Here is a 16,182-nt window from a genome sequence, read left to right on the forward strand (position 1 = left end):
TATTGTTATTACGATTATGATTGTAATTATGGTGTTTAATATTATTTACTACAACTACTGTAATGCTGTGGCTGCAACACGCTATCTGCTGCTAGCCTGTTGCTAACCAGTATGTGCAGGATGGCACAATTTGACTACAATTCTGTGTTTTGCATCACAGCTGAGACATCATTAGCTTTGCTAAATCTAGTTATACAATGATAAAGAAATGGAAAGCAAACACTCATCTACTACAAGTCATACAAGGGCTTCTTACCATAAATGCAAGTGTTTGAAGTTTTTGTTCGTTGGTGTACAGGTAAAAAACGCTGTTAGGCAAGGGAAGACAACTTGATGTGCCTCACAACAACAACACTTCCTGTACATTGATGGACATATATCGAGACTGCGTGTATTCTACTTTGATGATGAAAGCCTCGACTTACGCCCCACCTTCGTTAACATTTTTCTAATGTTTTATTGTCATCAATATCTGCAATAAAAAAGAAATACATACTATTTGTGTTTATATGTACGCATGTGATGAGCCCATAATACTACAACTTTAATCTAACCAGATGAATAATACCTTGCAGTATTTCCTTGTAACAACAAAATCTGTGTCAGCCTTTTTGCATTCGCCAACTGCAATATTATTTGTAATTTTGCTTCATTTTGGTCACTCAAGTGGCCGTTTTATCAATCTACATGTTAACACAGGCTGCACAGATTGTTAGAATTTTGTGATAAGAACGAACGCACAATACAGAAAGTCCCGGAGCTTCAACTACGTCGGGCAAAATAAATTTTTGGAGATTCTGTGGGTTCTTCTGGTTTGATTTTGCAGTTTTAACTTTGTCTACACAGTGCTTACTTCAACCACACTTCATGTTGTTCTGTCTGAACCGGAAGTCCGTATAGCAGAAAATGTCAAAGATGGCGCTGCCCATGTGTCAGGAAACTTGTGTATATTATAGGGTGACCATATTTGATTTCCAAAAAAGAGGACACTCAGCCCGGCCTCAAGATACTTGAATTTTACTTGAAGTTCACTCAAAGATGCCTATATCACTTTAATATATTTAAAGTGTGCCCCTCACTCTGGATTGAAAAATGCAGTTTGAAAAAACTAATGACTTGCAGACCCATAGAAATATAGTCCAGTCAATACACAGACACACAGTAGGCTATGTGCCAACTAAACATTTTTATAAATTACTATCACGACAATTGTCCTTGACAAATTGTTATTCCCATTCAATTGATATTCTCATTCAATGTTCTAGATTGCACACAAACAAAAACCAAAATAACTGACAAACTATTCAACCAGCATATTTCCAAACGTAGCAGTTCAAACTACGTTTCCCATAATGCCTAGCGCGGTTTAGCTTACTGATAGCTAGCTGAGGCAAAAAACAAACTTTGCTATAAAAGTTTACAATCATCGACAGCGCAACGATGCAATACCAAACGGAATTTTACAGTCAAAGCTCCGACAGAAGTCAACAGTTGCAGGCGCTGCCACCCAGCGGCCGGAGGAATTCTCTTCAAATTGGTCCCGTGAAAAATCATAAAAAACTGACATTTTTATGAATTTATAAAACCCGCCCGGACGACGAGGATACTACGTGAAAGTAGGACTTGTCCGGGCAAAAGAGGACGTTTGGTCACCCTACTATATTACAGCTCCGTGCATCATCTTACCTTTTTGTTTGATCCTCCCCTCGCTAAACCACGCCCACTATACCCCCGCAAACAGGGCCTCTTAGAGTTCCGCCCCTGGTTGTGGGGATAAGAGGGAGATGCTGCTTGTCTTTGGTAGGAGAGCCTCTTCACATTAAATATGGGTGAATTGGTGTTTTGTTCTGTTGCTTGATGTCAACTCCCAGTCACTGTAACTATGGATGTGTGACTCTGTCAATATGTGCTCCTAATGCTGGGTCATCATTAAGTTAATAAGGAGAAGTGCTTTCACCTCAAAGGTAGTGAAGTGTGACACAGGCGAAAACCCATTTACCATTTTTGCACTCTAAAGAAAAAGCAAACATGCACGTGTAGAATTAATGTTCAAAGGTCACTGAGGAGAAAGCCGACAATGGGCATTCACTGTCAACCCTTCCAGTTCAACTGGATGGGCCGTCTATCACTGTTAATGGCAGTCAATTAATTCAAATTAAAGCTGCAACATTTAAGATAGATAGCATAGATAGTATCCGGTAAATAGTGGTAAAGAGTCCAAGATCATTTTCTATTGCTGCCCTTTTCTTGATAAAGTGAAGCTTAAAAAGTAAACTAGGTCAAGACTAAAAGCTGCTTCCATGCATCTCCAAAGTTTGATGTCTGGGGCTCAGTGACGGCCAGAACAGGGTCAGGGCAAAGGGGGGAAAAAGTGAAGTGCTGTCGAAAGAGAGGTCTGCGTGCTTATAGGAGTGGTCCCTTGCTGCGCTGCTGTCAGCACAATTGCATTTTAGGGAAGTAGACAGAAACGAGGCGTGGCTGAGTAGAACTCAACTTATGGCTAACGACTTCCTCAGTGAAGATCTGAACAGGCTGGTGCACAGCGCACACCCCAAGGATGGGTTTACTCATTGGGCATCCCGGGTTAAAATTGTTTATGAAACACAAATCCCACATGAAAAAGGCATTCCTTGATTTTTCTTTTCACTTCACATTTTTATTCTGCTCTTCTAAAAGCACATGCTGACACAGGGCCCTTGTAATGTTGACCTTGGGCCAACACATAGGTTAACAGGGAAACCATATGCTTTACTGATAGGGCAGTAAAATAGCAGCTCTCTTGACCCGGAGGAAGCTGTTGGCACCATTAGCTCAACTGCACATACGTCCCACTCAGTGGCTTCTAGTTTTGTAAAACTCTTGTTTGTGATCACAGTGTTTTGTTCTGTTAGAACGGAAAGCACATAAGTCGTTCCCAGGGAGCAATGAGGCAGATCTCATGGGGAAAAGGGAGCCTGGTGGAGCCTTGCACTCAGCTGCACAAACTTCCACGTTCAGCTCATCATCCAACATCGCCAAACACCAGATGTGGGACTCTCACACCAGAGACGGACATTTATAGGGATGGGAATTTGATCAAAGAAGGACTTGAACTCCACTCCAAGTAAAGCACTGCTGCAGTAAATTGCCCACGATTAGAGCCATAACTTGACTGCTCAAATTTTACATTCGGGTGTGTGCTGTTTCCCTCGATCCTGGCAGCAATGGACACATTACGTTTGCTACATGCCATGATTAGCGCAGACTTTATCCTCTTTCATAGTTTTAGTGAGGGCATAATCCTTGAGGTTTTTGAAAGCGCAGAGGTAACGCTTTTTAGATATTATCTAACATGACTGCTCATGTACAAAATGACTTGATAGACAAATCTTTGCAAAACTATGCATGATTTGCACAGGGTAAGTCCGTTTATCTTTAAGGATGAAACTATAAGCCCACACCACAGTTAATTGACGTAAATGAAAGGGACAGGCAGAGTCAATAGTCAAACGCTTTGCTCATTTGATTACCTCTTCAGGCTAAGAGCTGCTGTGCGCCAGATTATTGTTCCTGAGCCCAAAACACTTCAATATTTTTCAGTCTTCAGAGGCTACGAACAGCTGCCATGGTGGCTCAAAATAATCCAAAGTGATGTTTTTGAGACTGGCATCAGTATTATCTGACATGCAAAGGCCACAAACTAATGCTACTTCTCATTGACAACATCCAAAATAGGGCTGGAGCTATAGATTATTTTGGTATTCGATGAATCTATCCGCTAGTTAGTTCCAATAATCAAGTAATCGGATTACGGAACACTTAATGTGTTGTAGAATAAATTTTAGGAAATGTAAAACAAAGCCTTGCTAAGATTGCATTTTCAAAAGAGATTTCAATACCAATACAAAGTATAATTCCCATGTCCAAACTATGCAGGATTGCACTTTTTCTTAAAAATAAAATACCTGAGCTTTGCCTCAAGAAATATTTTTAAGAAAAACTAAATAAATAAGCATCTAAGTACAACAAAAGAACAACTGGCTAACTTGCATAGCAAAAGTCCACTAGCTCAAATGCTATAAAAAGCTAACTTTATTTTTTTTTACAATGCTCTAAACAAATCATTCAAACACATTCCGACAAAAAAATATGCTAAATATGCCTCTAAGCAAAATTAAGAATGAATTAAAAAAACATATTAGCGCAAACAAAAAATTACCCTATGTTGGTCTTAACAGGTAGCAGCTGGACTCAGCCATGTTAAACGAATTGTGTCATCTTCTCTGTTGTCACTAGAGGGCAGTGTATCCATCCAAATCAATAAAACTAAATGCAAACACTTTCAAAACAAACCATTACAACGCCACTCTACTTAAACGAAACCTCGAAGCAGCAAAATTACATTTGAAGCTTTATCGAATTACTCGAGTTAATCGATTAATCGTTGCAGCACTAATCCGAAATATACATTTTTAAGATGTACACTAAATTAATTTGTAAAAAATGTACTTATTCATTCATGACACTGTCCTATAAAGCTCATACCTGTCAAGTTGTACGGTTTCGGCGTAATTTGTACATGTGAGCACTGATTTTTAAATGTGTACGCCGTACGTTCAAAATCTGTTTTTGTGCATTACCTTTTTTTTCTCATTTCGGACTTTGTCAACGCTTCGGCAACGAGAAAGTGTGCGTTACAATGCGTTACTACGTTGGTTGAATGACCCGAGAAAAGTCAGAGACATGGAGAGAGATGAACAGGATTGGGAAGGAGGGAAGCGCTGTTGCAAACGAATACATGTGATGCAGCGCTTACGAATATAAATTCATTGAGTTACTTCAAAAAAATGTACAAAGAAAACATTATAAAACATTACATTGACCGAAATGAGTCATAACTGCACAGCACACACACATCACAGATGTGTTGTTCTCACAGCAAAGGATGATTTAATGTCAGGGTCAGAGAATAAGACATAACAATGCTCTAAAGATATGCCATCCAGCAAAATCACGTTACTGATCTGCCATTGCAACGAGAGTGCCATGTCTGACCTGCTGTAAGATGGAGCTTATGGACTGGACACTCAGCTCCCTGGACAAAATATTTTCTACAATGAGACCTACACCAAGCCAACGGCCATGTCCAGCCAACACCTTCACGTCTGGTTATGTGGAGGATGCCTGGGGAAAATGGAGGCCAATATGCTTAACGTCTCTCCAGATTGAGGACATCGAGGACCTCTTTATCTTCGGCTCTCTGATGGTGCTCGCCTTCCTGTTGCTTCTTGGTGCCCTCTGGGTTCACCGATTCTCGATGAGAATGAAGAGTCAACTCAACGAGGCAATGGAGACAAATTGTCACAGGTGACGAAAGAACAAGCAGCGTTAAGTGATGCCACCGCTCAAATGGTCACAAAAATCATCACGGAGCTCCGGGATCACGAAAGGCTCGTTCGAGGAAACCGGGCAAGGGAGGATGATGACTAATCTTCTGAAGCGGATACAGCAGACGTGAGCCTCCATGACACCCCCGGCCTTCCCTCCCTACACCTACTTGGACATCAACTGATACAATGAACCCACTCAAATTGACAATATGGGAAATTCCATGGCAATCAATGACTTTTGAACGATATGTGAAAAACAAAAAACAAACAAACAAAAAAAGAAGATGATAACTGGACTGTAACACAAATATGCTGTCTGTGCGTCCCTGGCTGTTGGGGGATGGGTATCGATAAGTATTTGCTTTTCCCGTCTTTCCTTTGTCTGTCATCGTCTTTTCTTTCGGGCAAATTCCACACTCTGAAACTGTCAATGATTTTGATGATGATGACAATGACAATAAATTCATTCATTCATTCATTCATAAATCGGAAAAATCTTGACTTGAATCTATCTTTAAATGACGAAACAGTTTTAAAACTTTCACGTTGAAAGTCGACGGAAGGGAACAAAAGCAAAAAGGGGAGAAATTTTAACAACTTTAACAGTTGATTCACATTAAATGACTTCCAAACATAACAAAAGTTACTATGTTTTTTGTTTTTGGTTTTTTTTTAAAGGAAAAAAAAACACATGAAAGGTAACACCAGTTACTTTGCCATTCAGGCTAACTCAATTACTTTTTGGGAGAAGTAATTTGTAACAGCAATTAATTACTTTTTTAAAGTAAGATTAACAACACTGGTCATAAATGTGAAATCTGCAGAATGAAAAGTGACGAAAGCGGAGATTTTGTTCTGCCAATTTGTTGCCGAACACAATTTGCCTGCAACTATTGCTGATCACTTCTCAGAATTAGCAAAAGAAATGTTCCCTGACTCAAAGATTGCGTCGGTAAGTTAATTTTATCAATTGACCTTTTTAATGTATAATTGGACACCTTAACAAACTACCTTCAAGTCAAACTGAATTGCGAAATGCAGTGCCATGAAGTGCAGCCATCAAAAGACATGATAAAAATTGCCAAAAGTGCAACATACAATTATAACAAAAGTCACTGTCAAATTTTAGTAATCATGATGTAGCTGAGGATATTGATTGTACCATGTGACAATATTACCAATAAATTCATATTATTTTAAAAATTGAGTTGTATTTTTGTTTCATACTGCACGCTATATAAAACGTTGTAAGATTAGTCACCATTTTGTAAGGGCATACATCACTATTTGTAAGCTTGCCAACGGCCTCGGGTTGACAGGTATGAAAGCTTGAAAACCAATGTCAATTGATTCTCCTGAATTATATATTAATTGTTGAATTTAGGTAGAATACCTTTACATTCAATGGAATTATTGGCATCACTTTTAACGACAATTCTTCCATGAGTCACTTCTAATCAACCTCAGGGAACACGAAACATATACCGCAAATTGAAGCTCTTTTTATCTCAAAATATCTTTCCAATCATCATCGACACACCCAAACTGCACACAGCGTTCTTGAATACAATGAATGACATGCTGCTGATAACTGCGATCAGACTTTTTGTTACGAAACCAGTTCTCTTGGTTTCAGTTTTGTTATCAATACACCTAAGTGACTTGGGTAAGTGACTTTTGGAGCCAGTAGAGTGACTGATTTGACTTGAAAATTTTACACACTGTGACCATAAATAAATCATCTAAATTTAGATAAGAGTTCGGTTTAAGCTAGGCCTGAACAATATACAGTGCCCTCCATAATTATTGGCACCCCTGAAAAAGATGTGGTTTTTAGCGTCTAATTTTTTTTTTAATTCAAATAATATGGGACCTTAATGGAAAAAAAGAGAACAATCCAACCTTCAATACAAGTGCATTCATTCAGTGGGGAAAAATCCCACATAAAGAAAAAAATATTTGACATCAAATAATGTGTGTCACAATTATTAGCACGCCTGGTGTTAATACTTTGTACAACCCTTTTGCCAACAAAACAAGGTCTGGGGACTGAGATGGCATCTTTCGTGGCACGCCAGACCCACTTAGAGTGTTTGTTGCCAAAAAGCTCAATCCTGGTCTCATCAGACCAAAGCACACGGTCCCAGTTGAAGCCCCGATACCGCTTGGCGAACTCCAGACGTTTGCGTTTATGATTGTGAGTGAGGAAAAGTTTTCTCCATGCATGCCTCTCAAACAGCTTGTTGGCGTGTAGACAGCACCTACCTCATACCCACTGTGAAGTATGGGGTGGGTCAGTGATGCTGTGGGGCTGTTTCGCTTCCAAAGGCCCTGGGAACCTTGTTAGGGTGCATGGCATCATGAATGCTTTGAAATGCCAGGACATTTTAAATCAAAATCTCTTGCCCTCTGTCCGAAAGCTGAAGATGGGTCGTCACTGGGTCTTTCAGCAAGACAATGACCCTAAACATATGGCCATACCTACACAGAAATGGTTCACCAGACACAAAATCAAGCTCCTCCCATGGCCATCTCAGTCCCCAGACCTTGTTTTGTTGGCAAAAGGGGGTTGTACAAAGTATTAACACCAGGGGTGCTAATAATCGTGACACACATTATTCATTCATTCACTCATTTTCGGGATTTTTTCCCCCACTGAATGAATGCACGTGTATTGAAGGTTGGATTTTTCTCTTTTTTTCCCATTAAGGTCCCATATTATTTGAATAAATAAATATATATATTAGAAGCTAAAAAACACATCTTTTTCAGGGGTGCAAATAATTATGGAGGGCACTGTATACTAGTAGTTTGATCTTCGCCTTCGCAATGTGCGCATGCGCAATAATCACATCGCAGAGCGTACAGTTGTTTTTTTATTTGCTTCATAAAAGCAGCAAGTGTGCAGACACATGACCTCCTGGATCCCTTTTATCAAAGGTGGGAAGAGTAGCCAAAAATTGTAATGAAGTAAGAGTAGTGTTACTTCAAAATAATATTACTCAAGTAAAAATAGTCAGCAAAAAATGTGCTCAAGTACAAGTAGAAAAGTATTTGGTGAAAGGAATACTCAGGTAATGAGTAACATTGTGAGTAACTGCTTACAATGTTTGATTTAAATAAAAAATATATAAATATTAGGGCTGTCAAACGATTAAAATTTTTAATCGAGTTAATTACAGCTTAAAAATTAATTAATCGTAATTAATCGCAATTCAAACCATCTATAAAATATGCCATATTTTTCTGTAAATTATTGTTGGAATCGAAAGATAAGACAAGATGGATATATACATTCAACATACGGTACATAAGGACTGTATTTGTTTATTATAACAATAAATCAACAAGATGGCATTAACATTATTAACATTCTGTTAAAGTGATCCATGGATAGAAAGACTTGTAGTTCTTAAAAGATGAATATTAGTACAAGTTATAGAAATGTTATATTAAAACGCCTCTTAATGTTTTCGTTTTAATAAAATTTGTAAAATTTTCAATCAAAAAATAAACTAGTAGCCCTATTCTGTCCTCAATGTGTGTGAGTACACAAATTGACAGATAGCGAACATAAGTTCCAAAAAGAAATCAGACGGTGTGGCAAAGTTGCATGGGCTTTACTGAAGTCATCTCTTTTTGACAGGAGCACGTTTCTTGTATTTTTGTAAAACTGAAAATAACAAGGCAATGTGTCAATTACTTGCATAAATCACAAAATAACATAAAATGTACACACACGTGTCCATTTGAGCAGTAGCACTAGCCAATTAGCTCACAAGCATCTAACAATGTAACTGCATTTCACCATATATGTGAACAAATTCAAATACACATCATCAATAACTATCTAATGCTCATGAATATAAACAAAGGAGGAATATAATATATGCATGTATTGGACACAAACAGTGTGATGGGGCTATGAGAACTGCCACTGAATACTGGATGCGGACGTTAGCTGGTCTGAATAGCACTGTCTATTAGTGTGAGTTCGCGTCGACATATAATCACGTCAGAAAAGCGCGCCGAAACCCAAATAATCAGCTGCACTGAATCGCCAGCAGAGGGCGACATTACACCACATGACATATGCAAGTCACACCCAAGCGCCAGCAGAGGGCGGAAAAACTCCATAAAACACAATTAACAAGTTGGCCTTTCACTGTACTGACATTTAAATCTGTGAGCGGGCCTAGTGCGTTAATTGCGTCAAATATTTTAACGTGATTAATTTAAAAAAATAATTAACGCCCGTTAACGCGATAATTTTGACAGCCCTAATAAATATGGTATTTTTTTTCAGCACATACAGCAAATTCATATTTTTTGTGAGTGAACAGGCTGGCGTGATAGACGAACTGCAAGCATGAGTCTGATTGGTATAATGGAGTCATGTGATTATTGTTGCCACGTCTCATTGGTGAAACTAGTGGGGCTGCTGTTGGCAAAAATAAAGTCAATATGTCAATAAAAAGGAAAAACGTAACGGCTCTAGTGTAGCCCAAAGTAGCCGAGTAAGAGTAGAGTTTTTTTCTTCACGAATCTACTCAAGTAAAAGAAAAACGTATAGCTTAGTAAAACTCTTACAAGTAGATTTTTCTCAAAAAGTTACACAAGTAAATGTAACAGAGTAAATGTAATGCGTTACTGCTAGGGTTGTTCCGATCATGTTTTTTTGCTCCCGATCGTTTTAGTTTGAGTATCTGCCGATCCCGATATTTCCCGATCCGATTGCTTTTTTTTGCTCCCGATTCAATTCCAATCATTCCCAATAATTTTTCCCGATCATATACATTTTGGCAATGCATTAAGAAAAAAATGAATAAAACTCGGACGAATATATACATTCAACATACAGTACATAAGTACTGTATTTGTTTATTATGACAATAAATCCTCAACATTGCATTTACATTAACATTCTTTCTGTGAGAGGGATCCACGGATAGAAAGACTTGTGACTTTGTGTATTGTGACTAAATATTGCCATCTAGTGTATTTGTTGAGCTTTCAGTAAATGATACTCCAGCCATGCCCCAATGCATGATGGGAAGTGGAACCATGATGGGAAGTAAAACCATGACTGTGCGTCGTGCTACCAATGGATATATCTTCTCTGCTTTGGGAAATAACTTAAGGTGTTAAGACAAAGATCTATTGCCACCTTGCTTCTCCACATTGCTTCCCATGATATTTCTAATCATAGGGAGAGGGATTGCAAGGTTTTAGTCAAATGGTAAAACGGCGTCGACAGAGAGTCATGCAGATATATGCAAATATTTTACCATGACACATTTTTTAAATAAATTAATTGCCGCCGTAAGCGGGATATTTTAGATAACCCTACATTAAGCCTAAACTTCAGACTCTGGGTGAATGTAACATATTATGTTTTTAATGTTAAATACAATCAGAAAACGATTCAATTAAAATATATATATATTAAAAAAAGGCATGGCCGATATTCTTTTGCCGATTCCGATACTTTGAAAGTGACGTGATCGGACCCCTCTAGTTACTGCCCACCTCTGCCTTTTATATACAGCAATCTTCATCATTCACAAATGAACCCCCTTAGCCTGGAATAGAATGTATACAATGTGGCCATGTTGAATCAACCACAGTCTTCCCAAACAGATCAGTCAAATTCTTCTGTTTTTAATACCGCAATACATATCGCAAACCCCCAAAAAGTCACAATGTCAGTTTTTTCCCCAATATCTTTCAGCCTTAGTTTAAGCACCATTATAAATTATCGCCAAGATCTCAAATTTAAGATGAGTTAGCACTAGCGAAATCTGAGTCGTAATAAAAATATTCATAGATCAAGCAAAAAGAGTGTAATCTTCACATTTTCACATAATCCAGTTGAGTATTATCAAGGTTTAACAAGGTCTTAAAAGAGCAGAGCCTGGTTCATCGTTTATACCGTACAGTCTGCAGGCTGTCATCTACGCAATGATTGTCCGCGCTGTTACAGACCATAAAGCCCAACTCAAAGCAAGTTGGCAAGCACCTGTCTAATCCTGCTGAGCATAGCAGCATTGTCATTATGTATGGCTGCTTGCTGGCAATGGTAATTACTACAGACCAGGATGATCCCAAACACAGATGGGGTTTGGAGACTGGGCAAATGGCAGAAAGTTAATCAGTCGGGGCTGTGGAAGGAGACAAATCTTTGAAGACTTATGCTGACTCAACTACAACATACAAACAAGCGACAATTTGACTAGCAAGACTGATACAAGTGGTTTGAGAGGGTTTTGGTAGTTTTGTTTTTTAATTGTCGGGGCTTGGATCAGAAAATAGATCCTATCAAATAAATAAGTAAAAAATAGCAAGTTTGCAACACTAATGTCTTTTTCGTTCTGGCAGCCCCATACAGTTTGTAATCTATGCTATTTTGTAAGTGTAAGGTTGTGGGCGGGTGAAATTCTTTTCTCACATTTTTTCTGCATTTAAAGTGGGACCAAAGTTAGAGTACCAGTTTTTAAATATATATGGCGGAAAAAACAAAGCTTAAAAAGTAGTTTCTGCTCTTGCACCCCTCTTTAAAACAAATTGCTGTATTTTATGCCAAAAGAACTGTTGTGTTTGATAGTACAATATGTCTATATGCTGCCATAGCAGTTTCATGGCGCATTAAGCCCCGGAACTATTTTTTATTTGTCCGTTTTACCCTGGAGATCCCCGTTTACAGACACTGCGCAACCGCTTTTGTTTCAACCTAGCCATAAAAAGAAGGTGAGTAATTATGTTCATTATTCGAAATGTCTATCATTTTTAGCTTGGAATCATTAATTGACATGTAATATTTAGTTTAAAAAAAAAAAAAAAAGTAAAAAAAATATTCAATCACGTATTTTAAACTTTTAAACATCAAGTCACAATGAAAAAATAGTGTCTGTCTATAGGTCACAGATATCTACCTTATAACTATCGCTAAATTGTATTTTTTTTTTTTTTGTTACTGTCGCATTTTCCCCATATTTTAGATGATAAATAATCCATCCAAACAAATAAAAATTGAAAAAAATACAAAAACAACATTTAAAAGGGTAAATATTTGAAAAAGAACATTTCGACCACTCCTTTATGTCTGCATTGCAACTCTTGTTATATTATCATGTTTCACCCATAGAATCCCCACAAAGTCCGGCTGTGGCTATTCACAGCTGTGTCTTGACACTCGGTGAGACATGCTACTCTGAGTTTTTGGATTGAAACAACGTAAGTACGCGAGAATATCTAATTAAAATCATAGTGTCTTTAATTGTGCTCTCTCATGCTCTCGCCTCGAGTTACGGTTTAGGGGTTTAAATTTTTATTTTATTTTTTAAATCTAAAAAAAATAAATAAATAAATTTTTTAAATGCCCTCCAGTTAAAAAAAATTCTTCCCCCAGAAAATTGAGATTTTAAGCTTTCCAATAATGTATCACACTAGGAGTGGGAACCTCTTGGTACCTCACGATACGATGCGATTTGCGATACAAAGCTCACGATAACGATGATCTGACGATATAGCGATACACCGATTTTCGATACATTGGTCAGGAAATCATTTTAGGATATTCTACAAAAAAAACAATAAACAGAAAAACAAGCTTCTGCTGTGAGTTGGAATGAGTTTATCACCAGTAGACGTCCAATCCATTTGAACTTCAAATGGATTAAACATCTATGGCCGTCAGTGGCAGCCAATGCCAGGCAATGAGGTAAATTTGGGCCATTTGAGGTAATTTACCTGTTGATTTTCAGTTACTTCCTGTTGATTTTTAGGTATTTTATGGGTCACTTGCTGTTTATTTTGCGTTACAGAACAGGAAATGACCTGTAAATGCCCTAAAATTAAATGCAAGTGACCTGTAAATGCCCCGAAAATCGGACCAAATGACTGTGAATGCTCTGGTTTTAAATGAATGAACGTTCCCAGTCTAAATGGATTGGGCGTCAAGCACCGTCAATGGCAGCCTTTTTTCTTTTTAAATTGAAACCTTTTTAAAATGATATCTCAATTCTTGACAGGATCATATCGATAACCTTTTGGGATACAAGGTATCACGATATATCACCATTTTGATATTTTGTCACACTCCTGTATCACACATCCATACAGGACCATTTTCAAATTTGGTCAAATTGGGGGTCTCAGAGTGGAACTTCAAGTCACTTGAGTTTTTTCCGCCATATACCATAATTTCCCGAATATAAGGCGCACCCGTGTATAATGCGCACCCCAAATTTACTTGTAAAATCTAGGGAAAATTATTGTACCCGTTTATAACGCGCACCCTAATTTTAGCACCAATAAATAGAAGAATACAAGAAAACAGAGCTCGTGTACAGATACAGAGATGTCATTTTACTGACTGGTGAAACACAGCACAAGCATAGCACATTGGTAGTTCAACACATTACCGTAAACTGACAATATTTACGGTAATAATATGATTTGACAACTTCTCCAACTTACCAGAATCTAGGAGAAAAGAAAACAGATGTGACTTTTCTTTTAAAGGCTGCTGTATAACTTGCTCGTTTCCTCATGATGAATAAATCTTTCTTCCATGGATTGATACGGTAAAATGAAAGTGAGAACGTAAGTCGGAAATCCGAGAGCGCTCATCGCTGTCAACACGACAGTAACAAAAAGCACTATTGTTATTTGGGTTTGAGTTTCCCGAGGGACCGATATAGTTGACGGACACAGGAAGTGTGTGTCCTTACATTTGTTATGGCCCAAATTGCGGAGCTGCAATAAACGTCGACTCAAATGAGTTCAAGAAACTAAATTCTGTGCTTTATGAAGAGTGAAAAAAGCAGAATTTAACACAGACGAAATCATTCGGCCGATTAGAGTGAAGTATTACCGAAACAAAATGGTGACGTCACGTACCGTAATGGTCGGCAACGGGTCGCCGCATACGTTTCTTTAACACAACGTGGCCGTGTCAATGAAAAAAAATCGGTTTATATATATATGTAATACATATATATTTCTGTCTCCATCCATGTACCCGTTTATAATGCGCACCATGAGTTTACAAGTTGATTTTGGGGGGGAAAAAGTGCGCGTTATATTCGGGAAATTACGGTATTTTTGAAAAATGAATCAAGTTAAAACTTTTTTAAAAATATCTTGTAGAACTCAATTTATGGCCAAAAGGTTTATCCTTACACTTTTCCAAAACACATATAAAAAATGTGTTATGGTCTGATAAAAAGGCCAAACGGTTTAAAGGCAAAGCAAAATATATATTTTTTTCTCTATGAGAAAAACACATCTCTTTCCAGTACATTTGAACCTACTGAAGTTTTAAGGACAGTATGCCCTTGTGTAACAGAAGATTTGACCTGATCCATCTGGTAGTGAGTGATCAACCTAAAAACTCTACTTTTGTCACTTCATGAAACTCTTTCCCGTTGAACCACTTCATATTTCAACTTGATGTGTCAACGATCCCACTGGAAATGTCCTTTTGGCTCACAATTCTCATGCGTCATCCAAGGTAGGTGGACTCTTGGCCTTTAGACTTGCAGCTGCAGGTGTGGTGTTGCTGCACAAGCAGTCACAGAATGGAATGGATTATTAAATCCGCAATGTAAGACAGGCACCACCCTTTTTCCTGTGCCTGGATGGCTGTGTTTGGGCAGCCCCAGCAGCAGCAAGTCAGTTAGTAAATATTTACACTGCATCCATTGCAGGGAAATGTTTTGTTTTTTTTCCTTTCAGATGACAGCAGCCCACCAACATACAACATTGTCGAGTCATAGCTCCGACTGAGCCTATCAGAGGATAGGCTCACTCCCCATCCTTTGAGAGTGCACGGTCCCAAATCCTTTGTGGCTTTTATGGGGGGAAGGGACTTGAGTTTGTAACATTTCAGTTCCCCTCCTGAGCATATATTCCAAAAGCAGTCGTGTTGTTGAAGGGTAATGCTCGACTCATATGTATTTTTTCCAGTAACATTAGCACTTAGCCCATTCACAGCCAATAGACGGCTTACAGTGAATGATTGTTTCAGTGCTACTGACGTTGAGAGACATCCAATGCATTTTTGGATTGAACGTCTTTCGACGTCAATGGCAGCCAATGATATAAGGACAACAGTGTGTATGTTTGCGTGGTACACTCACAGGTGGTTTCGTCACGTGAGCTGTGAGACACTGGCAGCCGTAGGACGTCTCCTCACTGTTTTATAAGCTTTTTTGTGAAGGAGGATGTGTGGCTGGCACAGTTCAGAGCTCCGTTGCGTGTCTAGCAGCGCGGCAGTTGGGTGACGCAAGGAGAGCTATTAATAACTTCCGAACGGGATGTTCTCGCCTCAGCACTGCGGGGTCATTCGAGGATAAAAACTGCCTTGCGTTACCACCACGGCCACCAGACTACGTCGCAACGTATGCCGACGCTTTTCCCCCCTTTCTTTCTTTTTTTTTTTTTTTAAAGGGAGACGCCACTATTTCCAACGTTCACTTTGTCCCACGACGACTTCCGCCTTCAGCGACCTGGCCTGCACGAGGGCTGTGGGAAGCCACGCCCACGCGTGAACCCGCTGACTTTGGGGAAGCACCCTGCGACCCGAGGCTGTGTAAACATACGTGAGACCATTTAGTGGACATGAACTCTGTCCGAAACGAATATGACTCAGTCTAGCTTCGTTGTTAGCTTTGCTATAATGTTATTTCTTAGTAAGAAGCAGACCTGTCAACCTGAGGCCTAATATGAATTTATTGGTAATATTGTAACATATGACCTGGTGCAATGAAAGAACAATATCTTCAGCTACATCATGATCAGTGTTGTTAAT

General features: G+C 38.6%; 1 protein-coding gene across 2 annotated transcripts in view; it reads right to left on the reverse strand.

Moving 5' to 3' along the window:
- LOC130916776 (transient receptor potential cation channel subfamily M member 1) overlaps window positions 1-15,878 on the reverse strand; it is an 87,259-nt gene extending 71,381 nt beyond the window's left edge. Inside the window, exon 1 of one of the 2 annotated variants that reach the window (XM_057837743.1) lies at window positions 15,512-15,878. The gene's annotated coding sequence lies outside the window, so the exon portion shown is untranslated. Of the gene's footprint in view, window positions 1-256; window positions 276-15,511 lie in introns of those variants that run through there. The other variant, XM_057837744.1, reaches the window with a different exon arrangement.
- Between the last annotated feature and the right edge of the window lie 304 nt (window positions 15,879-16,182).

The sequence above is a fragment of the Corythoichthys intestinalis genome, chromosome 5 (assembly GCF_030265065.1).
Source record: "Corythoichthys intestinalis isolate RoL2023-P3 chromosome 5, ASM3026506v1, whole genome shotgun sequence".
NCBI lineage: Eukaryota > Metazoa > Chordata > Actinopteri > Syngnathiformes > Syngnathidae > Corythoichthys > Corythoichthys intestinalis.